The following is a 24148-nucleotide window of genomic DNA, read 5'->3' on the forward strand; positions in this document are numbered from 1 at the left end:
ATTTTGACCCCACAGTTGGTTGTTTCTGTCTCTCAGTGTCCTTCCCCTTCTGGGCCTCTCTGCCCCTGGCCGGCTGTCATCTCTCTGTCCTTGCTCTCCCTCTCTCTCCAGCCCCTGGCTCTGCCCTCAAGGTCTCCATCTCTCTTGGTCTCTCTCTCCACGAATTTCTCTCACTCTGTCCCTGCCCCTCGCCCCTGGCCATCCCTCACCCGCCCTGCCCCTGTCTACCTGGAAATGTGAGGAGGCTGCCAGGGGGTGGAGAGTCCTGGGAAAATGAGAGAGATGGGGAGAGGCGACAACTTAGAGAAACCAAGATTTGTGCAAACGATTGCAGAGTGGCTCTTGGGGCTGAGCGCGCTGTGCCTCCTCTCCTGACTGGCAAGGCCCTCCCGCCTGGCTCCAGCTCAGGTTTCCAGCCAGCTTCTCCCCAGGCCACCTTGCCCGGCCCTCCACCATGCCCTGGTCACCCTGCTGCCCCCTCAGTCCTGTGCCCAGCACCTCATCTCCCTCTTCTTATTTCCAGCTTAATTGTTCTTGCCTTTGAGGCCCTTCCCCCACACAGTGTCTTGGAGGGCACTGTGTCTTGAGGGCCACTGTGTCTGGGGGCACAGGCAGGACATAAGGTGGGAGGATGGGTTCAAGCCTCCCTGGACGGTCCTCACTGAGTCACAGACAGAAGGATTTGTACCTTATCCCAGGGCAAGAGGCAAAGGTTGTCGGGATATTGATGGTAGAGCAGGTGTTTGTGTCTCCTTCATGCATGAGCTCTCCAGCACCCAGAGAGCCAAGATGATTTGCTCAAGGTCACACAGCAGCCCTGCAGAATTGGGGCAAAGCAGGCAGAAGGTGGAAAGTGGAAGTGGAGGGGGAAGGGGAAGGAGAAATTGTCTTGGTCCAGAAGCCAGGGACCTGGGACTCTTCCACCGACTTCCAGAGGGACAGGGGCCATGCTCTCCTGCTCTGGGCCTCAGTTGCCCCATCTGAGCAGTGAGGGACTGGCCTTGAGGCCTCTGAAGCTCTTCCCACTCTCAGTGTCTAAGCTGGCAGGGGTGAAGGTGGGCTGGGACAGAGAATGAGGGGATGGTGGGCTTTCACTCAACAGACCAGTTCCTCCTTTGTCCTCCAGGCTCAGAGGATCAAAAGAGGCCATGGGTAGGGGGCCGGCCCGGTGGTGTAGCAGTTAAGCATGCACGTTCTGCTTCGGCAGCCCGAAGTTCGCAGGTTCGGATCCCAGGTGTGGATGTGGCTCCACTTGGCAAGCCATGCTGTGGTAGGCGTCCCACATATAAAGTAGAGGAAGATGGGCACGGATATTAGCTCAGGGTCAGTCTTCCTCAGCAAAAAGAGGAGGATTGGCAGCAGATGTTAGCTCAGGGCTAATCTTCCTCAAAAAAAAGAGGCCATGGGCAACTCTTGTCTCTCCTCAGTGACCTGCCCAGACAGGTGGTGTCGGGCCTCCAGTCCTGTTAACCCTCTCAGGGCCAGGGCGGGGCCAAGGGCCTGAGCTCCCAGCCTCCCCTTGTAGGAGCCTCCCTGGGGGCCAGAGACATCAGGCTGGCCCCAGGGAGGCTGGTGACCCTGGGTCGCCCACATTCCGGTGGAGAGGGCTTCTGGCTGCCAAGGCCTGGCCGAGAGCTTCAGGTGAGGAGCCAGGGTCAGGCTTCCCGGGAAGGTGGGGTGGTCCTGCTGTACCACCCTGGGGACTTCATTCCAGGAGCTCCGTCTGGGCTGGAAGAGCCCCTGTTTTTCCTAGACTCTCTCTCTGTGCCCACGCCCTGCAGGCCCCATGGCCCTGGGTGTGGGGACGCGCAGAGGAGCAGCCAGGAGAAGGGTTAAGTCAGGAACTCTTGGGATGGCTTTGGCCACGGCTATTCCTCCGGGAGAGGAGAACAAGGGGCCCATTCTGTGTGTGGGAATTAATAGCAAAGAGTCATCTGGGGTGTCATTCAAGCCCTGATCAGCTCCCAGAGGAATGCGAGAGAGAGAGAGAGAGAGAGAGACAGAGAGAGAGACAGAGAGAGAGACAGAGAGAGAGAGAGAGAGAGAGAGTGAGAGTTGGGGGCTGAGGGGGAGTTGAGAGGCTTGAGGCAGAGATGTCAAAGGAAGGGCATCAGGGTCCGGCTGCTAACAAGAGCCTGCCCTGGCGGGTGGGCCCACGGCCCTAAGACAAGAGTCCTGCTTTTCATCACAGATGTACCCCTGTCCCCAATCGGGATGGAGACCCCCTCCTGTCATTCCTTCACCAAGGGTCTCCCCCTCTGTCTTCCCACTTTCCTAGGATGTCTGCACCCTCCACCCCCGTGTGACTGTCTCCCCTGAGGCCTGGAGCCCAGCCCAGGCTGTGGGCTTGTCAGGGCCAGCCAACAGGCCTGCTCTCCTGGGTGCCCCTGTCTGCTCCCATCTTTGCCTGGAGGTCCTTGGTGTTCCCTGTGGAAACAGGCCTGAGGCTGGCACTGTGGAGTGCCAGCTTGGACTCCCCAGGTGTACTCTCTGACTCAGAGTCCAGTGGCCTAACTCAGGTCCAGCTCAGCCACGTTCCTGCCCGGGGACCGCAGGCACCTTCAGCTGCCTGCACGCGGGGGGCACTGGGGTACGTCAGCCGCCACAGGGCCTCAGCCTCCCCAATCTGTGTCTCCCTCAGCTGTGGCCTGTGGGTGAGGTCCTGCAGGCCTCCGGAGATATCTTGAAGGTCGCGGCCTAAGGAAGGGCCTTGGCGAAGCTCCAGGTCAAACTCTTGGTTTGTGGCTGTGCAGGCTGAGGCCCGAGTGGGCACCCGCCTGCCCCAGGGCCTTCTACCTCTCAGCCCAGTGCCCTAACTCTGCCCCGCCGAGGGCCTCCCAGGCCACTGAGCCGAAACCTGCCTCGACTACGCGGGGCAGAGAGAACTAGAGCCCCCGGCGGGTGCAGAGGATGGGGCTTCTGGTCCGGTCAGAGCAGGGCGCCTGCTTTCTGCCTGCGTGAGCTGGGGCAGAGCTCCTGCCTCGCTGAGCCCAGAGCCTTGTCTGTAAAATGGAGCCATCATACACTCCCCTGGCAGCTTTGTTGCGAGGCGAGAGAAGGGAACAGGTGTAAAGGACCTGACACAATGGCAAACCGCTGAGCGCTCTTGTTATTATTATTGTGATTATTATTATTATTATTGGAGGTCTGGGCAGCTTCCATGCCCTTGGGCTAAAAGGCAGCCGCTGCACCATTTGACTGTCTGAATCTGTGCCTGGCAGCTGGTGCCCTCCTGGGGGAATCTTAGGAATCTCCTCGTTGCTCCTCGGCTGTGGTTTCGGTGGAGGTGATTCGCTGGCCCCCAAGCCTCCCCTGTGCCAGCATTCTTTCCACACCTGGTGACTCATCCTGCTGGTCCTGCTGGCACTCGGTGCCTTTCCCCCTGACAACATGGTGCGGGGACAGAGTGAGCAGCCACTGCGGGGCCTCTGGAAAGCTCCAGGCCTCAGTTTCCTCCCCCAGCCTTCCTCACCAGGTAGACTCTGGGCATGTCGAAGCCTGAGGGATCTTAGGGGCTGTCCAGCCGTGGCCCCTCACGGCACAGAAGGAGAACTGAGGTCTGGAGGAGAGGTAGGCCTTTCCGAGGTACTGAGGGATGAACAGAGCTTGCAGGCCCCTCTACATCAGGCTGGAGCCTGGACTCCTGGGTCCCAGCCTGAACTCTGCCTCTGGGAGCCAAGTGCACCTGGATAATTCCTTACCCCTGCCTGGGATGGGGACAGGATCAATGGAAAGGAAAGAGATGGAGCCTTTGGAAACTGTAAAGTGCTCTGTATTTGGGGGGTTATCAGGAGGGTCACCTTGGGATCTCTCATGAACATGCTGGCCCTCTGGCCTAGAGACCCTGGAGGAGGACGGCAGGTGGGCCAGGCCTGTCCCTGTGTTTCTCTACTAACCCCTTATAGGGGTCTAGGGTGGCTAGTGCCCCCAGCCCAGAGGCTGCTGGACAGAGGCCCCCCCCAGAGGAACAGACTCAACATGGTGAGAGGTGGGGCAGCCCAGGGCTCTGCCCAGCTTGGGAGGTGTGGCAGGTGTTTGAATGGGACATTCTCCAACGTCCTCAACGTGAAGGGTGGGCTGACGCGGTCCTGCTGTCTCTCTGCTCTATGTTGGGTCCCTGCCCTTGAGGAGCTCATAGCTGGTGACCTTGGCATTCATTCTTTTAGCTCTAGTTCTCAGCATAGTGCTCTGCATATAGTAGGTACTCAGCAAACGTTTATGGGATTGAATGGGGTGATGACACTGAGGCAACCCTGCTGCCGGCAACACGAAGCGTGCGGGTGGAGGCGAGGTCTGCGTCCTGCCTGAAGCAGAGCAATGGACGGGAGGCAAGTGAGGAGAGACGGCTGGCAGTGGGCCCTGCGGCCAGCGAGGGGGGCGGGAGGAGGTCAGAGAAGGACTGGGAGTCGGACAGTCCCCAGTTCACTGCCTCCCTCCACAACCTCTTGCTTGCAAGCTGGTTCTCTGTCTGAGCCTCAGTTTCCTTACCTGTCAAACAGGGATAAACGGACCTATTTCATGGAGTTGCCATGAGCTCAGGAGAGGTAACACATGAGCACATAGTAGGCTCTCATATACGCAGGACGCTCAAACAACGTGACATGAACAGAGATCTTTGAAGAGAACAGTGTAAATTATAGAAATATTTTATAGACAGTTCACAGATACAGAAATGAATATGAGTTGCATTGTATCAGATTCAGAGAGGCAAAGATACATTTTGGGGGGAATTCATGAATTTATTCGTTCCATGGACAATGGAGCACCTGAGCACCTGCCCCATGCTGGCTGTCTGCTGGCCACCAGGGACACAGGGAGGAATCAGGCACTGCCCTCAACCTTGAGGTCCATGGTCCCGTGGAGGAGGTAGGTGGACACACACCTAATTCACAGCTCCCAACAGTGGCCAGCACTGGGTGGAGACAGCTCTGGGGGGCAGTCTTCTTAACCTTTGGCAGGGGGCACTCAGGGCCTAGAGGCTTTTTATTGGCCCACAAAAATGTTTGAGAACCAAAGAAAAAGCACAAGCTTCAAAGTGTGTGATGAAAACAGCAAAATAGAAATTAATCAAAATTTCAAATGAAAAATCACAAAAATCCTTTACAACCTGTTTATAGCCAAACTATTATATTTAGTATGTGATAGAGGTACCTTTTAATATGTTGATATGATGTGGGGTTAGTCTGGCACATACAAGGGTCTTATGAAGTGAACCTGTGCACCAGGGACTGAGGGTGCTCAGCAAAGGGGGCTGAGCCTGGGGCAATCAAGGAGGGCTTCCCAGTCTAGGTGATATTTGGGTCAAACCTTAAAGAGAGAAGGATTTGAACAGAGAGAGAAGTAGGTTAACGGTAACTGAGGGAGGAGATGCATGAGCAAAGGTCCAGAGAAAGGAAAGCATATGGGGAATTTGGGAGAAGTGTAAGATGTTTGGAATGCTATTTTGGACTTATGGTATGGAGAACAGGAGAGAGGCCAGAGTGACACTAGAAAGGTTGACAGGGGACTTTATCTTAAGGGTGATAGGGAGCCATGGCGAAATGTTAAGAAGGAGATGGGAATGGTGACATGGTCAAACTTTTTTATTTTAAAGTTCATTCTCAAAGCATCATGGGAGAAGCATGGCCAGCAGGGAGAGGAGGGAGGTGCTGGGAGAGACTGGAGGCAGGGAGGCCAGTCAAGAGGCCAAACGTTAATCTTGGCGAAAGATGACGAGGACCTGTGCTGGGACAGGGCCAAGGCGGGGAGAGGGGAGGAGAGTAAGAGAGGCTGGGAACAGGTGGGCGTAGCACAGCTGCAGCCCCCGCTTGCTCCCTGCGGCCCGGCACTTTCTGTGAGGTGTCTCCTCCCTCCGTCCTCACACCTGCCCTGGTGGAGAGAGAGACGGGGGTGGGGGGGGGGTGGGGGGGGTGGGGGGGGTGGGGGGGTGTGGGGGGGTGGGGGGGGGCTGTCCTTAACCAAAATCTGCATTGTGTGATCCTCAACTAACCAGATCCTATGCGCCCTGCACTTAAAAAGGACGTCAGAAAACACAGAAGCGATAGGTCTTCATTGTCGACAAATTAGAAAATATAGAGACACAAAAAGAAGAAAGTAATATTCACCCCTAATCTCATAGTCCTGAGAGTGGGCACAGTTCAGTGTAAATGTTTCCACACTTTTATCCCTACGTGTGTGCAGCTGTGTGTGCATCTGAATGTGTCTGTGTCTGAGCTGTTAGACGCACGACAGCGAGATTGTCTCCAAGTGGAGGGTGGGGTGCGTGTGAGCCACGTGTAGATCTGTGTGTTTGGGGTGACGTCAGCTCCACGGTCAGCAAACTCCTCTAGATTCTTACTTTTGCTCACTTGGTCCGTCAGGGTCTGAGAGAAGTGAGTTCAAGTCTCGTGTTCCCAACGTGCTTCAATTTCTCCTTGAATCTCCTATAGTTTCTGCCTTATGGGTGTTGACACTATGTTATTTGGCACATAAATGTTTATGTTTTTATGTCTTTATTATTTTTAGGTTTTAGCCTTATGAAATCCACTTTCTCATCATTTGTAATGCTTTTTGGCCTAAAGGTAGCCTGTCAGGTCATAAGGTTGCAAGCCCTGATCATCTGTGTTTTCCTGATATGCCTTTCCCATCAGCAAATGAATATACGGTGTAGATATTTAAACGTTTGAACTCCAGAGGCCGACAGAACCGAGTTGGAATCCTGATTCTGATGCTCACTGGGTGTGTGGCCTTGGGCGAGTCCCTTAATGTTGCAAATTTCCGTATTTGATGAAAGGTTCGTAGAGTTTCTGTGATTAGAGGCGAAAAGTTACTGTGATTCGATTGCAGTAAAAATAACAGGTTGCTGTGAGTGGGCATCCACTGTCTGCAGGGTCTTGTGCTGTGCAGAATGCAAGGATTTCTGAGCAGCCGCTTATAAGATCTATGAGGTGACGTTAATGTGCAGAACTATGTGGTGCCAGGTGGGGCTCCGACTTCTACATGAGTGGCTGGGAGAGGGCCTCCTAGAGCCTGGAGGACGGCAGCAGGAAGGGGCTTTGAGGAAGGATGCTGAGGGAGGGGAAGCTGGGGCAGCACGTGGGGAGGACCTAGCTGGTGAAAAGGAGTTGGGATGAGCACGTTCCCCGCAGGAGGCGGTCCTGACACCGTGCGTGTGCACACTGGAGGATGGAGGAAGAGTCGAGGATGGGGAGTCTGCAGGGCCAGGTTGTGCCAACTGGGAACTATGAAGGGTTTTAGGGCCATGGGGCACTACAGAGCATTTGCAAGCTCACTGTGGCCAGGGGTTAGGGGACAAGACTAGACGTGGGAGAGCAGGGTCCTGGCCTGGGGAGCTGGAGAGGAGGGGTCCCACCAATGAGACCCTAGGATAGAAGGAAGTTAGTGACTAATTGGTCTGTGTAAGTGGTGGGGTGAGGGGTTGTTAGGCAGAGTGGGGATAGGAGGGGTGATACCAGCACCTGAAATGAAGAAATCTGGAGCAGCCCCCCTCCAAGTGAGGGCTACGCACTGGCACACTCCCAAAGTGATAAGGTCAGGATTTAGGTAAGTACAGGACTTAGGTAGGTACAGACTTTAGAAACTCGTGGAACAATTGGACATAGCTGCAATTTCCAAGAGTGTGATCAGTTTTTAGTAATCCATTTTATTGTATTTTACAAAAGTATTGGTCCACAAAGGATTGGTTCTTTACAAAAGTTTGTCCTGCCTTCCACTGTGCTGAAGTGCCAGCCTAGAGGGACAGCTGGTGTCCAGGGAGGGTAGCGAGCCGGTCAGAGAGGGACGTGGGCAGGCGTGTGGGTGGCTGTGCACGTGCCCAAGGGACCCTGGGATTATTTGTGGGGTCAGAGGGTCAGAGCTATCTTGGAACACTGACCATAGACCCCCACCCCATGGCGAGGGCCATCCTCCTCCAGCCAGTCACTCAGCAGCTATTTATTGAGCACAAACCATGCTCCAGGACAGGCGCCGTAGCACGTGTTGTGAGTAGAGGAGAGAAGCCAGATCTGTCCTTGTCCACTGGGAGCTGACACCCTCTCACTCCAGTCCCAACTTGGGGGGTCAACTTAGCTCTGGGGCAGGGCCAGCTAGGGGAGCAAGGAACAACCTTTCCATCCTGCTTGATCTATCACCCCCGATATGTCCCACCCACACGGAGCCCCCAGGAAGGGCCTGGCTCGGGGCAGAGGCAGTGGAGGGCAACGGACAGAGCAGGCTTGAGTCAGCCGCTGTGGTCCCAGCTCTATCACTTCTGTTTATGCTGTGGTCCTGGGGAGGCCCGCCACCTCTCTGAGCTCCAGCTTCCTCTTCTGCACCGCGGGCATCCTGGGGTCCTTCATCCTCACCTCGCAGAACTGAAATTAAAATGACACCCTGACTAGAAGGCGCTTTGGAGAGGGAGTGGGCTGACTTGGGATCCCCGTTGGAGCTCTCAGCGTGCATCCTGCTCCTGTCTTCTAGATGTTCTGGGAAGCCGTAGGCTCCAGAAACCTGGAAGGAACTTGGATATTACTACTTGCAAGCGCTCCATTTTTCAGTGAATAAATCCAAGAGGTCCAAAGAGGGCAAGAGATGTACCTGAGGCCACCAGGGGTGAGCACAGAGTGGCAACGTGGACCTGGCTCCCGACTGGAGGCCCAGCACACCGTGCCGGTGCCCCAGGAGCCTGCGGGAGCAGCGCCAGCGCCTGGACAGCAGGGACTATGTGTCTGGCAGGCCCTCTGCCTCTTGGTCATTGGGTCTCCTGTCAGCACCCACCCAGGACGGTGCCTGGGTAGGGGCACCTCCTGAGAGGGCAGAGGGCAGAGGCAGGGCAGGCTGGGTGACAGGGCAGACCCTGAGGGGCTGGCTGGGTGGGCAGCTGGGGGAGGCCGGCAGGCAGGAGGGGGCACTCACCTGCAGGGTGCGATGTTTAGGGACAAGAGTCCTGACGTGTGAAGATGAGCCAGAAGAAGGAAGGGCCCTCTCAGAGGAGGTGGGGGAGCTGCAGGGGCCGTGGCTGAGGGCAGCCTAGAAGAACAGGAGCTCGGAGGGACCTGGAGAATCTTGTCAGGCTGGGCTCAAACCGTGGAGCAGCCCCCTTGCCGCCAAGACCCCCTTCCACGAGGAAGGAGGAGGAGGCAGGAGCAATGCCTCTGGGCCTCTGGGGGCCGGGCACAGGGCCTTGGGCCCCACTGTGCCTTGCTATGCCTCGCATGGCCCGCGGCAGGCCCCCTAAATAATTGCTGAGTCATGCACGGTGAAGAAACCCGTGCCTGAGAGAGGGCGGCGGGAACTAAACTGGTTGGAGCTGTGGTGGTTTCTGTCCCAAGGACGCTGAAGTGCGGACTGTTGGCTGCCCTGTGACCCGTCAGCAGGACTTGAGCCCCACTCAGAGGCACTGGGGTCTGCATGTTGCCCACTGCCCTTTAGGGCCCTGCCCACATTCCCCTTCATCTCCCGACCCACCCTCCTTGACTCCCCTGCCCCATTTCTAATGAAGCCATTTATATTTTATGGACCCTTCTGATCTCCTTCACATCCCTTTTGGACCCAGGCAGAGAGCACCCCAGAGGAAAGCAAGAAGGTTATTCTTCCTGTTGTCGTGTGAGATGTCGGTCAGCTCCTGGAATGGGGGTGGGGCGGGGCCTGGGGTCCAGACCACTGGGAGGCATCGGGTTGCAGATACCAGGTGTGACCAGAAGTTGTGACCAGGGGACCCAAGCTCTGGAGAGGAGATGGCACAGCACACAGGTTAAGAGCAAGGTTCTGGAGTAAGTTTGGGCGTGCTTAACCTCTCTGCACCTCAGTTTCCCCATCTGTAAAGTGGGCAGAATTACAGCGCCCCTCTCAGGGGTTAATGTGATCCAGGAATAGCGTTTAGCACAGCGTCTGGAACACCTGAAACACCCTTTTAGCAAACGCTTATTGAACACCTACAGTGGGCCCTCAGACTATATCAGTGAGCTCTGACAAAAACACAAGTTCCAGTCAACGGAAACAAACTAAACCCAAAATAAGTTAATTGTTTATGGTGCGATATGGGGGGAAGTGGAGCAGGAAAGGGGTGTCAGGAGGAGAAAGGGAGTGGCTCACAGTTGTGAGTGCTTGAGGCAGGCCTCATGGAGAAGGTGACGCTGAGAGAAGACCTGCGTTGCTCAGGCAGTTAGGTGTATGGGTGTCTGGGAAAGAACATTCCAGACAGAGGGAGCAGCCACGGCACAGGCCATAAGGTGGGAGTGTGCCTGGGGCTTTCGAGGGACAGGAGCAGTGGGGGAGGGGGACCTGAGAATGGCCTGAGGGGCCAGGCAGGAGCTGGGAGACCAGGGAGGAGAGGCCGCGGAGGTCCTTCAGAGGACAGGTGGTGGCCCCGATGGCCAGGGTGGCCCCGATGGCCAGGGTGGCGGCATGTGGCAGAGAGAAGGAGGCAGGTTCCTGCTTGTATGTGTTTCTCCTGTTTAAAAGTTATTATTTTTTAATAGCTTTATTGAGGTATAGTTGACATTCAATATACTGCACATATTTAAATGTGCACTTGGGTGAGTTTTGACATGTCCGAATACACACATGAAACCTTCACCACAGTCAAGAAAATGAACATAGCCATCAGCCGCAAAACTTTCCTCCTGCCCCTTGGTCATCCATTCCTCTGCCCCTACCCATCCCCAGGCACCCCATGATCTGCCTTCAGTTCCTGGAGATTAATTTGCATTTTCTAGAGTTATGTCTAGATTGAACCATACGGTATATAGTCTCCCTTTTTTTTTTGGTTTGACTTCTTTGACTCAGCGTAATTGTTTTGAGATTTATCTACGTCGTTTGTGTGCATCAATAGTTTACCCTCCTTACTACTGAAAAATATTCCATTGTACAGGTAGACCACAATGTGTTTATCCATTCATCTGTTGATGGATGTTTGAGTTGTTTCCAAATTGTGTCTGTTACAAATAAAGCTGCTGTGAGCATTGATGTACAAGTCGTGTGGACATATCCTTTCATTTTGACCAGGTCAATGCCTAGGAGTGGAGTGGCTGGGTTGTATGGTAGGTGTATATTTAACTTTTTAAGAAACTATCAGAGGCCGGCCCCATGGCCCAGTGGTTAAGTTTGTGCACTGTGCTTCCGCGGCCTGGGGTTTGCCGGTTCGGATCCTGGGCGCGGACCTACACACTGCTCATCAAGCCATGCTGTGGCGGCATCCCACATAGAAGAACTAGAATGACCTACAACTAGGATACACAACTATGTACTGGGGCTTTGGGGAGAAAAAAGGAAAAAAAAAAAAAGAAACTATCAAACTGTTTTCCAACGTGGTTGTACCATTTTACCTTCTTACCAGCAGTGCATGAGAGTTCCACCTCCTCCACAGCCTGGACCACACCTGGTCTGTTCAGGCCTTTAAATTTTAGCCCTCTAGTAAATGTGTAGTAGTGTCTCGTGTGCAGTGGTTTTAATTTGCATTTCCCCGGTGACAAATCATCCTGCACATCTTTTGTGGACTTATTTGCCATCTGTTTATCTTCTTTGGTGAAGTGTCTCTTCAAATCTTTTGCCCTTTTTTTTTTTTCTTTTTAAAGATTGGCAGCTGAGCTAAAAACTCTTGCCAATCTTTTTTTTTTACTTTTTCTCCCCAAATACCCCCAGTACATAGTTGTATATTTTAGTTGTGGGTCCTTCTAGTTCGGGCATGTGGGATGCTGCCTCAGCATGGCCTGATGAGTGGTACCATGTCTGCGCCCAGGATCTGAACCGGTGAAATCATGGGCCACCAAAGCAGAGCGTGCCGACTTAACCACTCGGCCACGGGGCCGACCACCTTGCCCATTTTTAAAATAGGGTTGTTTTCTTATTATTGAGTTTTTAGAGTTCCTCATAGGTTCTGATCGAAGTCCTTTATTAGATGTACAATTTGCAAATGTTTTCTCCCGGTCTTTGGCTTGTCTTTTCATTCTCTTGATGATGTCTTTCGAAGACTAAAAATTTTTAATTTTGATTAAGTCCAGTTTATCAATTTTTTCTTTTATGGATTGTGCGTTTAATGCTATATCTAGGAAATCTTTGCCTAACTAAGGTCCCAAAGATTTTCTCCTAGAAGTTTTAGATTTCTGGATTTTAGGCCTGTGAACCATTTTGAGTTACTCATTTATTGGTTTTTTGGGTATATTGTGTGAGATAAGGGTCAAGGTTCATTTTTTTGCACATGGCTATTCAATTGTTTGAGTAGCATTTGTTGAAAAGACTCTCCTTTCCCTGTCGGCTTGTCTTTTGTGCCTCTGTTGACAATCACTTGACCATATGTGCGGGTCTGTTCTTAGGCTCTCTGTTTTTCCGTCTGTCTGTCTTTACACTAATGCCGCACTGTCTTGATTATTGTACCTTTATAATAAGTCTGGAGATCAGACAGTATAATTCTTCCAACTTTGTCTTTTTTCAAAATTGTCTTGGCTATTCTAGATTCTTTGCATTTCCATGTACATTTTCCACTCAGCTTGTCAATTTCTCCCAAAAACCTTGCTGAGATTTTTGTTAGGATTGGGTTAAATCTACAGAGCAATTTGGGGAAGAATTGCTGTGTTAACAATATTGAGGGGCTGGCCCTGTGGCCAAGTGGTTAAGTTCGTGCACTCCGCTGCAGGCGGCCCAGTGTTTCGTCAGTTCAAATGCTGGGTGCGGACATGGCACTGCTCATCAAACCACACTGAGGCAGCGTCCCACATGCCACAACTAGAAGGACCCACAACTAAGAATAGACAACTATGTATGGTGGGGCTTTGGGGAGAAAAAGGAAAAAAAAAAATCTTAAAAAAAACAACAAAACAACCCAACATTGAGTCTTTCAATCCCTGAATGTGGATATCTCTCCATTTATTTATATCTTCATTAATTTCTCTCAGCGATCTTTTATAGGTTTCATCTTTTGTCCAATTTATCCCTAAGTATTTTGTATTTTTATGCTAGATTAAGTGGTAGGCTTTTTACTTTTTTTTTTTGACTTTTTAGTTTGAAATAATTTTAGACTTAGAGAAGAGTTGTAAAGGCAACACAAAGAGTCCCTGTATATCCTTCACCCAGCTTCCTCCAATGTCCTTTTTTTTGTTCCAGGATGCAAGCCAGGACCGCATATTGCATTTAGTTGTCTCGTCTCCTCCCATCTGTGACAGTTCCTCCGTCTTTCCTTGTGTTTCATGACCTTGACATTTTTGAAGAGGACTGATCAAGCATTTTGTAGGATGTCCCTCCATTTGGGTTTTTCTGGTGTTTTCTTGTTATTAGACTGAAGGCATGGATTTAGGGGAAGAACACTACGTAGGGGATGTGCCCTTCTCATCGCACGATACAGATATGCCTTATGATGGAGATGTCAACCTTGACCACTTGGTTAAGGTGGTGTTTGCCACGTTCCTCCCCTATAAAGATACTATTTTCCCTTTTAATCCTCTGTCTGTTAGGAGTGAGTCACTAAGTCTGGCTCACAATCAAGGAGAGGGAAATTCAGGTCCACCCCCAGCACCACAGGGTTTATTCCAGCCTTTCCCCATTGCTTATTTGTCATTTCTTTCTCTGCCAGTGAGAAACCTGGCTCTCATTATCTATTGTATATCTACCTATTTATTCAAACTTAGCGTATATGTAAAGTGGCCTCAGAATTGCTAGCCCACGCCTTGTGAGAAACAAATTTACCAACCAGCATACAGTATTTGTATATGGTTATTTTTGTCTTTAGCTTTACAGTATCTAGTAAAAACGCCACGCTACAGTTATTCAGGTCTTAGCCTTTCTTCTCCACCCTCTTCAGTGTCATGATGTCATACATTTGTAATGCATTTATCCCTAAGTATTTCCTATTTTGTGGTTTTATTTTAAATGATATGTAAAAATTTTAAGTTTCTGATTGTTTTTGCTAGTACATAGAAATAGAATTGATTTTGTTTTTTGTATATTGACCTTGTATCTTGCAACCTTGCTAAACTCACTTATTTTTTATAGTAGCTTTTTTGTAGATTATTTAGGAATTTCTATATAGATGATTACGTTGCCTGTGAATAAAGATAGTGTTATTTTGGGGCTAGCCCAGTGGCACAGCAGTTAAGTGTGCACGTTCCGCTTTGGCAACCCAGGGTTCGCTGGTTCGGATCCCGGGTGCAGACATGGCACCACCTGGCACACCATGCTGTGGTAGGCATCCCACATACAAAGTAGAGGAAGATGGGCAGCAATGTTAGCTCAGGACCAGTCTTCCTCAGCAAAAAGAGGAGGATTGGCAGCAGATGTTAGCTCAGAGCTGATCTTCCTCAAAAAAAAAAAAAAAAAATATATAGTGTTACTTCTTCCTTTCTAATCTGTGTGTCTTTTATTTCATTTTCTTGCCTTATTGCACTGGCTAGGACTTCTAGTACAATGTTGAATAGAAGTCAGAGTAGACATTCTGAGTGTGTTTTGAAAATAAAGCTAACAGGATTTCCTAAAAGATTGGAATTTAGTGATATTATGAATGTCTACTTTCCTCTGTTGGAGAAAGAATTGGTGCCCACAGAAGGGGCCTCGGGCCCCAGTGGGGGTGGTGGGGATGGTTTATGGGGAGCAGGGAGCAGTCAAGGTGTTGTCAGGAGGCCCCTGTAAGAGGTGGGTGACAGGAGACTTCACTATACATCTTCCTTCTTCCAGTCTGGGCTTAAATGTGACGTGATTAAGGATTCCATGTGATCTTTGTTTAGGAGGGAAGACAGGCTAGAGCCAATTTCGAGATTGGCCCCCAAATAGACCGTTTGGCCCTCCTCTGTCCTTAATGCCAGCTCCTAGTTTTGAGCGTCCATCCCCAGCAGTTGAGCAGGCAGGAAAGATCCCTGCATTTGGAGTATGGAGCCCTGGGCTGGACACCAGGCTCTGCAAATGCCAGGTGTGAGCAGAGGGGCGGCCCAGCCCCTGCTGCCCATCTTTTGTGGGGTCATGATATGAAGCTCAGGGTGGCTGTGAGCAGCCACAACAACAACAACAACAACAGTAATAATAATGGCCACACCTACTGAACTTTACCATGTGCCAGGCTCGGTTCTAAGTACCTTATGTGTATCATTTAATCTTCCCAAGTACCCTGTGAGGTGAGTATTATTGTTACTCTCATTTTACTAACAAAAAGCTGCGGTGAAGTGATGAAGGAGGGCGTCTGACTCCCAGCCTCTGCTTGAGCTTGTGCAGCCTTCCCAGCTCAAGCATCTCCTCCCCTCACAGCTCTCCCCTGGCCGTCCTGCTACCTGCCCAGCACCAGCAGCATTAGGCCCACTTCCCTGGGCTCCCACACACCCGCTGCCTGTGCTTCTCCAAATTAGGGACTATGTCTTGCTCATCCTCGCACCACAGCATCCAGTGAGGGACTCAGCACCCATGAGGGCATCAGCGAATCTCTCTCGCCTTGAAAGCACAGCTCAGGCATCAGCCTGGGTCGCCATCTTGTAGACCCAACTGTGGGCTCTGGCCATACCCTTGGGGGTCACCAAGAAGAAGGCCTCCTGCAATGAGGCCATCACTCCGGATGAAGCCCCTGGCCTGAAGGCATCTTGGAGCCCTTTCCTCCCTCTGCGCCACCACCAGCCGTCCCCAGGATGCTCCAGGAAGTGCTGTGCATGACACCCGCCCCCACCCGCCACCTCCCAGAGAAGGGACCATTGTGTCCGAAGGGTTAAAGAGGGATGCGAGGAAGGGGCCCTTTAGCCATGATGCCCTCTGACCTTTCATAAATCAGAGGGGCTGGGGGGCGAGGGAGCTGCTTGGCAGGACTTGGTGGGGTGGGGGCTTAGAAGCAGCTGCGCGCGACGTTGACATTGTTCCCACCATTCTGAGTGCAACAAATCCCTCTATTGTGTTCCTGGTTTATCTGGTTCCTCTTGTTTATTAGCAGGGCTCCTTTGGCAGTGCTTCCAGCCCTGGGCGGGTGGAAAGAGTGCTGGCACGCACCGTGGGGGGAGGGGGCCGGGAGGGGGCCGCCGTCAATGCCCGCATTGTCCCCGCGCTTTTTGTTTCTACTGTAATGACATGTTGGAAGAGAGAGAGGAGAAAAAAAAAGACGCGAGTTGGGGAGGGAAGAGGAGGGCAGAGAAGAAAGAGGGAGCAAGGGCCTGGTGTGGATTGATGTCTGGGCCTGGGCGGATGTGCCGGCAGCTGGGCGGCCGGGGGGCTTGGGGGGTGGCGGCACGAGGGGCCATCCAGCCCCCCACCCCAGCCTCTGCTGCCTGGCACCAAGTCCCCCCACCATCCTCCTGCCCTCCTGGGGCAGCTGTGGGGCCGTGTGAGTGGGGCAGGTGCCAGGGTCTGGGGTTCTCATCCTGATATGCCCCTGCCTGGCTGTGCCACCCAAGGCAGGCCACTTAGCCTCTCTGGATCTTGGTGCCCAAGGTCTGTCCTCCCTAGTCCTGGCTCTGTATTTCTGAGCCTAGGGCGGAGTGGGAACTCACACTGGGACAGACAGCCTGGCACTGCCCCCAGAGTGACAGTGCCCAATGCCAGCTTGGCAAGGTGGGCCTCATCTCCCATCCAGGCCTGGTCCAGACAATGGAGGGGCAGTGAGAGGAACCTGAGCAGGGGAGGGCGGGATGTGGTCCCACCTGGCTGGGCTGGGTCTCTCCCTCATCAGATGGGAGACTCTGGGGCCTTCCAGGTCTGGCCGTCCGGGCTGTATCGAGGGGGCTACTAGGTTGGGGGTAAGAGCTCAGGGCACCTGAACGAGGAGTGAAGCCCCCGTAAGATCTTGGGGCTGGTAGGCTGGTGAGCTGGCAGGCCCTCTGAGGCCATGGGCCTCTCCCTGCCGCTTCCTGTAGGCCTCTCGGTAGCACCAGCCAACAAGCCATCCACCTCTGCTGGCACATCTCCAGTGACACGGAGCTCCCGCTCCACACGCAGCTCGCCCCGTCCTTGCCAGTCCAGACTGTGGGGAAGTTGTTTCTGAAATCTGTCTCCGTATAGCTTCTGCCTTTGGTTCCAGTTCTATCCTCGGACCCACATGGAACAAGTTATCCCCCCCAAGAATCCGTCTCCTCACCTGTCAAATGGGAATGATAGGCCCTGCCCTCCGGCCACGGAGCGGAAGCCGTCGTGTGGATCCTGTGGAAAGTTCTCCAGGTCCTCCTAGGCTTCAGCTGGGGTTTCTGTCCTTGGGAGAGGGGAGGACCGTTCCTCCTGTGAATAAAGGCAGCCTTTTCTGAGAGCATTGGCTTAGGGCGAAGGGCCAGGATTTGGTCAGGGTCAGGGCTCAGGCCATAGGGGGTAAAGGTTCATTCTGGGAGAGGGTGAGGGCGCAGCCTGGGGTCAAGATCAGGGCTCAAGCTCAGACAAGGACAAAGCTTCAGTCTGGGGTCAGGGTCGGGGTTGTCTAGGGTTTGGAATAGGGCTCAGTTTATAGATGGTTTAGTCTGGACTTAGGATATTGGCTCAGGCTGTGACCAGGATAGGTGTTCATTTTTGGAGTCAGGATCAGCATTCAGTCTGTGGCCAAGCTCAAGACTTATAAGCACTCATTTTGGGCTTCGGGTCAGGCCCCTGGCTGGGGTCGGGGCCAGGCCTAGGCTGTCACCCAGGTTTGACGGACGGTCTCTAACTAGAGTCAAGGCTCCCTCTGTGGCTGGGCCACGGTCAGGGCTTGACTGTGATGCGGGTCAGGACTCAGTTTGAGGCTGCATCGTTGACTATTAGGTGACCTAGGTTGGGGCCAAACCCCTGAGTATGCGTTTTTTGCATCTTGCTCCCTATTGGCCCAGCTCTCCAAGGGCAGGCTCGGGTCTCTGGAAGTTGTCACCAGAGCTGAAGCGCCGGGTATGCTAGGAGAGCGCAGCAGAGAAAGAGATGAAGCAGGGGGCACTTCTGTCCAGGGAGCCTGTGGGAGGAGACCACAGTGTGGTGTGTGTGAGGGGGAAGGCTGGGGGTCGTATCTGGGGGAGCAGTTGGCCTCTGGAGGGCAGAATGGCCTGCGGCAGGTGAAATCCTGACTCCTCAGGAACGTGAGAACCAGGTCACTGGCCTCGGGGTTTCCACCAGATTCTTGGGGGTGGTTTGCTGATGTGGAGAAGATGGCCAGGTTGGGTGAAGTGGGATGGAGTGAGAGAGGGTGGGAGAGGGTGGGAGAGGGAAGAAAGAGCCATCTCAGGGGCATGTGGTCCTTCCTCCTGTGCAGATATGTCTTGTATGGTGACACGTGAACGTGTGTGTAGACATGGGTACATGCGTGTGTGCTGGGAAGGTGTCAACAGGGACATACTCATGCCTGTGGGCATGTGCGTGTGGATGCCCCTGTGTCTGGGGCTGTGTTGGTCCCTGCACATGTGTTTGGGGGCACGTGGGCAGGGTCAGGATGGCGGTAGGATGACGTCCTCCCCCTTCTCCATCCCTCCATCCCCACGCCGCTGGGGCCCCTTTCTTAGCCCCCATCCTCTGCATCCCCTAAGGGTCCTGGCCATCCCCACGTGACTGGCCTCTGAGTCCTGGATGACCCATCAGCTGGGAGCCTGTGACCCACTGTCTGGTAGTGGGAGACGCTCCAGGAGCACCCTCTCTGGAACAGTCCGTGACCTCTCCAAGGACGTCCATCCTTAGGAGGCGGTGGAGGAAGGAGACTCTCAGGTTATGGGTCATGGTTATGACCCCCATGGACCACACACCCTTCCTTCCAGATCGCCTGAGCACAGCCTAAAACTGGCACCATTCACAGAAACATTCCCAGGGCACTAGACCAGCCCAAGTCAAAGACAGAGGGGTCCCGTGGGAGGGCAACGGTGGGTGCAGGGTAGGGGCACCAGCCAACGTCAGGCAGTGGTCAGGGAGGGCGGCACCCCCTCGTCACAGGGGTGGGCCCACGGCAGCAGATCCTCGGTGGCCTTTTAAGAAGGTCAGGTGGGATCTGAAGGTTTGCTGCTGCGCCCCACTCCCACTGCCACTGTTCACTTGGTTCTTTCTGCTGTCACCGTCAGGGGCTAAATGGGGAGATGCCCCTTCCAAGCCTCTCCCCCGTGTACTCTCTGTGCCTGCCGCCTCTTCTTTCTTAGCACCCCCACCCTACCGCTGGGGTTTCTTTCTGGTCTGAGGGTCGCTGCACACTCCCTTACCTCAGGCTCAGGGTCATCGTAGGGTGTCAGCACCAGAAGGGACCCGAGTCCCACGCCTGCACATATGGTCGAGTGTGAGGGCTCCTCAGTGTGTGTCACGCCTGTCCTTTCACTCACAACCATCCGCTGAGCCCTACTGTGTCCCGCGTCCCTGGCGGAGCATCCAGGGCTCAGAGGACAGTCCTCAGGGAGCCCACGGCTTCTGCAGGACAACAGCCAACAGGGAAGGCCGGGCTAGGGGAGCGCCCAGCTGGGGAAAGGCAACCTTGAGCCGAGGTGTGTAGATAAGGAGGTGGCTGGGCAGGGTGTGTATGTGCCGTGGGGGAGCGGCCCAGAACTTGCTGATAAGGAGGGAACTTGGCCACGGGGCTGCCTTTGCCAAGCTCTTCCTCATGATTTGGTGAGAGGGACTTTGGTTGAAACTGTGTAGTTTTGGGGTTAGACCCAGATGGGTTGAGTCTTGGCTCTGACACTGTCTAGCCCTGTAACCTTGGAGAAGCTCATGAATGTCTCTGAGCCTCAGTTTCGTCATCTATAGGAGAGGATAATGGCTTCTGTCTCCTGGGGCGATGTGAGAGTCTCGCCTCTCCCATCTGTTAACCTGTGCCGTAAACTGCGCTACTCCAGTGGGCTAAGCATCTGTCTCTGACTTCTTTGATTGTGCATCTTTCTCAGTAAAAATGTGGGGGCACACAGTCCCCAAATATGTACAAGTATTCCTCGCTATCAGGATCCCTTGGGCTCCTGAGTTTGGATGGCAAGAATCCAATGCCAGGTTTGGTTATTGAGGCCACTATTGAAATACATTTTGTTCCTCAGTTTTGGATCATGAGAGATATAGGAAAGAATTTCTCAGTACCTATTCAGTTCCTAAGTCAGATCCTGAGGCATAACTTTTTATTTATTTACAAACTATATACGTGTACTTCGGTATTAAACATACACAAAGTCGAAGTTTCAAAATAAGGGGACTGAAAATAAGAATGGAAAGACATGCTAATATTTTCTTTCGGCACCCCACTGTGCTTCTCTTGGGGTGCTCCACACTCAGAAGATTCCTGGGCTGAGACGGGGGGTGTTGCCGGGGAAGGATGCATCCAGAGTGGGTGTCCCAGAGGGTCTGAGGGAACCTCGTCATCGAAGCCATTTGTTGACCAAAAACACGCCTCTCTGTGCACCTGTCCCACCCTCACCTGTGCTGGGTCTGGGGCGCCAAAGACAAGGAGATGCGACATCTGCCTGACAGAAGTCGGTGTGGTCTGTTTATCTTTGCTATTATTCACACCAGGGTACACAGAAAGAAGACTGTTTTCTTAAAATCTAAAAAGAACTTCCTCGAAAAACTATCTGTGCCTGGTGCCTCCCCCGAACCCCAGTGGTAAACTGTACATAAAATTTTCATCATTTTTAACTGTACAGTTCACTGCCATTAAGGACATTCATAGTTTGTGCAGCCATCGCCACCATCCATTTCCAGAACTTTTCCATCATCTCAAACGGAAACTCTGCTTCCATTAGACACTAGCTCCCCTCTCCCTCCCGCAGCCCCTGGTGAACACTGTTCTGTTTTCTGTCTCTATGGAGCTGACTACTATAGGTGCCTTATATGAGTGGAATCATACACTGTTTTCCCTTTGTGTCTGGCTCCTTTCACTGAACATAATGTCCTCAAGGTTCCTCTGGGTTGTAGCACATGTCAGAAGCTCCTTCCTTTTTAAGGCTGAATAATATTCCATTAAATGTATGTACCACATTGTGTTTATCCGTTCATTTGTCAATTGACACTTGGGTCGTTTCCACCTTTTGGACATTGAGAATAATGCTGCTGTGAACACAGGTGTACAAATACCTGTTCGAGTCCCCGCTTTCAATTCTTAGCGCCTTTTATAGAGAGAAATCTTTGGCAAGTTTTCCCATGGTTTTGGGGTCTGGCGATCACAGTTTTATAAATTACAGCATGCTGTAAGGACTGTCTTGGGTGATGTGCGAGCACGAGACAACATTACAGGGCTGCAGGAAGGCAGGTGAGAGGACACATGAGGGATGACCGGCACTTAGCAGCTGACTCCGGATTCGCCAGGCCCACTAGGTGGAGGGGGGAGGGAAGGTGGTATGTCTGAGCAGGTGAGTTGATCCGGCTGGAGAATAAGGTGTGGAGGAGGCTGGGAGCGGGGGTGCAGAGAGGGCAGCAGGGACCAGACTGAAGGGCATGATTGACACTGCTGAGGAGTCTGGGTTTCTCCTGGAGGGAAGATTCTTGGATAAGCCTGAGAGGGGGCCTAGGTAAGGCTTGCTCTACTCTGGGGTCTGGCTCCACTGCTGGTGCCACATTGAACCTGGGGAGGCTGGGTGGAGATGAGGCCTCCACCCCACAGTGGGTTTCTCCTTCTTGGTGTCTCCCTGCCTCCAGCAGGTCCAAGGGGCCTGGTGTCCTTTCTGGTCCTTCCAGCCACCTGAGAGGCCTTTCTCCTGGCCACTTGGCCTCTTCATACATTTGACATTTCAAGGCTTAGCTGGATCAGGTCTCCCAAGAAGCATTCCATATGTGATCCTGTCACTGAAGACACACATGCACGCACACTCGTTCACACACTCGCTCACATGCATTCACATACACGCTCACACTCATATGCATCATGTGTGCACTTGCACACAACCACAACACACACACGTGCACAACTCACTCATATGCAGGCACACTCTCACAACACCTACTCATGCGCACAATCACACGTGCACACACTCACACACAAACACATTCACACACACATCCACATCCCCGTCCCCTACTTCTCCCATCTCCCTCATTTCCAGACTTCTCTGTTGGGGGCCAGAACTAACATACACTGAGAACCTACGGGGTGTCAGCCAGTGGGTTTGGCTCTCCCCATGTTTTCTCATGACAGTCGTCCTGGGTAGATATGGTCACCTGGTTGTACACATGCACAAACTGAGCCTCGGGGTTGACGGTCTCACAGGAGCTGGTAGGGCCAGGACCTGAATACAGGGTCCCAAGGCCCCAACTCTGCACCCTCCTTTTGGCACTTTTCATGGCCAGCTCAGTGTTTTTTCTGTTATAAACTCACTTCGTCAAGTTGACAAGACCCCCAGGGCCAGGACCATGTTTTCTCCTTCTCCTGTGTCTGCTACATGGGCTGGAACTCTGAAGATGCCCAGGGAATTCTCTGAAAACACCCATTCTGAATTCCCACGTCGGACAGCTGGTCTTAGGAGCCGTGGTTGTGTCCTTGTGCTGTTCCTTCTGCCTGGAATGTGCCCCCGTCCCACTCTCAGACCCACCTCTCAGGGCCCAGCTCTGGGGGAGACCCCCCCCCAGAACATCCCCATCCTCCATGTGTGTCCCTCAGTGTGGACCTCCCCTCTCCTTGGGCCTCTTTCGTGATAGCTGTCTGTTTACGCATCTGTTTCCCCCATGCGACTAGGAGCTCCCTGGGGACAGGGCTGTCTCTGGTTCATCTTTGGGAGCCTGGGGTGCTCCTGGGGCCCACACAGAACAGATTCCTGGAGAATGAGCCTTGAATGGAAGCACCACGTAGAATCCTGAACCTTCTTGGCGCATGCCTCTGGTTCAATTCCCTGACCAATGGGCTCTCCTGCCAGCTCCTGGGGGAAGTCTTCCGTGGGGAACTCCCTTCGGGTCCCTGTGCCCGAATCTCCCATCGCCCCCTGGGCACGCTGTTCTTCAGATGCTGTGTGGTGGGGAGGAGGCGGGGCTTGGTTGGTGCCCTTGTCCATCCTGCTGGGCACTGAAGCCCTGAGTGGGCAGCTTTGGGGCAGAGCCACCAGCTTCCTTCTCTCTCCTTCATGCCTGGGGCAGCTGGCTTGGTTGACCTTGGGGACCCAGGGCCCCTTCCTTTCCAGCATGGCCGAGGCAGTAGGTACAGACGAAAGAGTCCAGGAGACCTGGGACCAGCCCTTTCTCTGTCGCATGCCAGTGGTCACTCTACTGTAGTCACGCCGCCTCTCTGGGCCTCAGTTTCCCTTTCTGAAACACCAGGGGATTGGTCTTCCTGACCCCAGGGCCCTCGCCAGCTGTGCCCTTCTGTGACTGTGGGATTCTGAGAGCAGAGGCGGGAAGACGAGATGGCCCCTCTCTCCCCACCACCTCTCCCTGTCCCCCAGGGTCACCCCAAAGCCGCCCCCTCCCCCGGCTCCCTGGAACTTCCCTGCAGCTGCAGGCCTGCTGAGACAATTGGGTGTTTTAGAGAAATACATTTTTGGGCTAATTTGCCATGCATAAGTGTTTCTCTTACCCTTTAAAGGCAGAGAACAAAGAGGCCTTTCTGTCCCCCCGCAGGCTGCTGGGGAGGGGACCGCAGCTGTACAGGGCCCGCGACCCTCCTCCCTCCCTCATCCCTGCGAGCTCCCCACCACACCGCCCACCGCCCCCCAGGAGAGACAGCCTGGACTTTCCCAGCCTCCCCCAGCCCCCTGCCCCCGCTGCCTCTGAGGCCCTTCTGGCCCTGCCCCGCCCAAGCCCCTACCCTCCCACCAGCTGCCCCAGGCAAGAGGGAAAGTGTGCGTGGGTGGGAGGATGGGGAGGGGGCATGCCGGGAGAGAGCAGCTTTCCACGTGGCTCCCCGGGGTGTGATGGCGGCCGGGCCGGGTGTGTGTCAGAGTTCCTGCGGCTTGTGCGGTGGTGGGTCCTGGGGTGCGGGATGGTGCCAGTCATCAGGTGAATCACCAGTGTCTAGGGGGCATACGGCAGTCACTCCCTTTATTCATTCATTCAATCATTTGTTCATTCATTCAACTAATCTCTGCTGAGTTCCCACCAGGTGCAGGTCTGAGGGCACACCTGTCCTGGAGGGATGGAGAGGCGCCGGTGAGTGCAGGAAAGCACACTGAGCTCACACACTTCTTAGAGGAGAAGCCACCTATGGGAGGGGCTTCATGAGCAAAGGTGCAGTGGCATGAAAAGTAGGTGTGTCCTCCTGCCTGGGGCTGGGGGCTTTGTGCATAATGGAGGGCGGGGTGCGGGGGGGGGGGGCGCGTCGAGAGCAGCTTCCCTTGCTGGTGGCAGTGGTCCTGAAACTGGTGGATTCTGCAGCGCGCCCTCCCAT

At 53.6% G+C, this 24148-nt stretch overlaps 2 long non-coding RNA genes across 4 annotated transcripts in view; one reads left to right on the forward strand and one right to left on the reverse strand.

The window, feature by feature from the left end:
- LOC139080189 (uncharacterized) overlaps positions 1 to 24148 on the forward strand; it is a 46651-nt gene that overhangs the window by 9058 nt on the left and 13445 nt on the right. The gene's annotated exons all lie outside the window — the stretch shown is intronic.
- On the reverse strand, positions 7623 to 19268 carry LOC139080190 (uncharacterized). The gene is made up of 3 exons (XR_011534477.1): positions 19065 to 19268; positions 17009 to 17145; positions 7623 to 8351 (listed from the first exon to the last, which is right to left on the reverse strand). It is a non-coding gene; the product is annotated as an uncharacterized lncRNA (long non-coding RNA).

This window comes from Equus przewalskii, chromosome 29, assembly GCF_037783145.1.
Source record: "Equus przewalskii isolate Varuska chromosome 29, EquPr2, whole genome shotgun sequence".
NCBI lineage: Eukaryota > Metazoa > Chordata > Mammalia > Perissodactyla > Equidae > Equus > Equus przewalskii.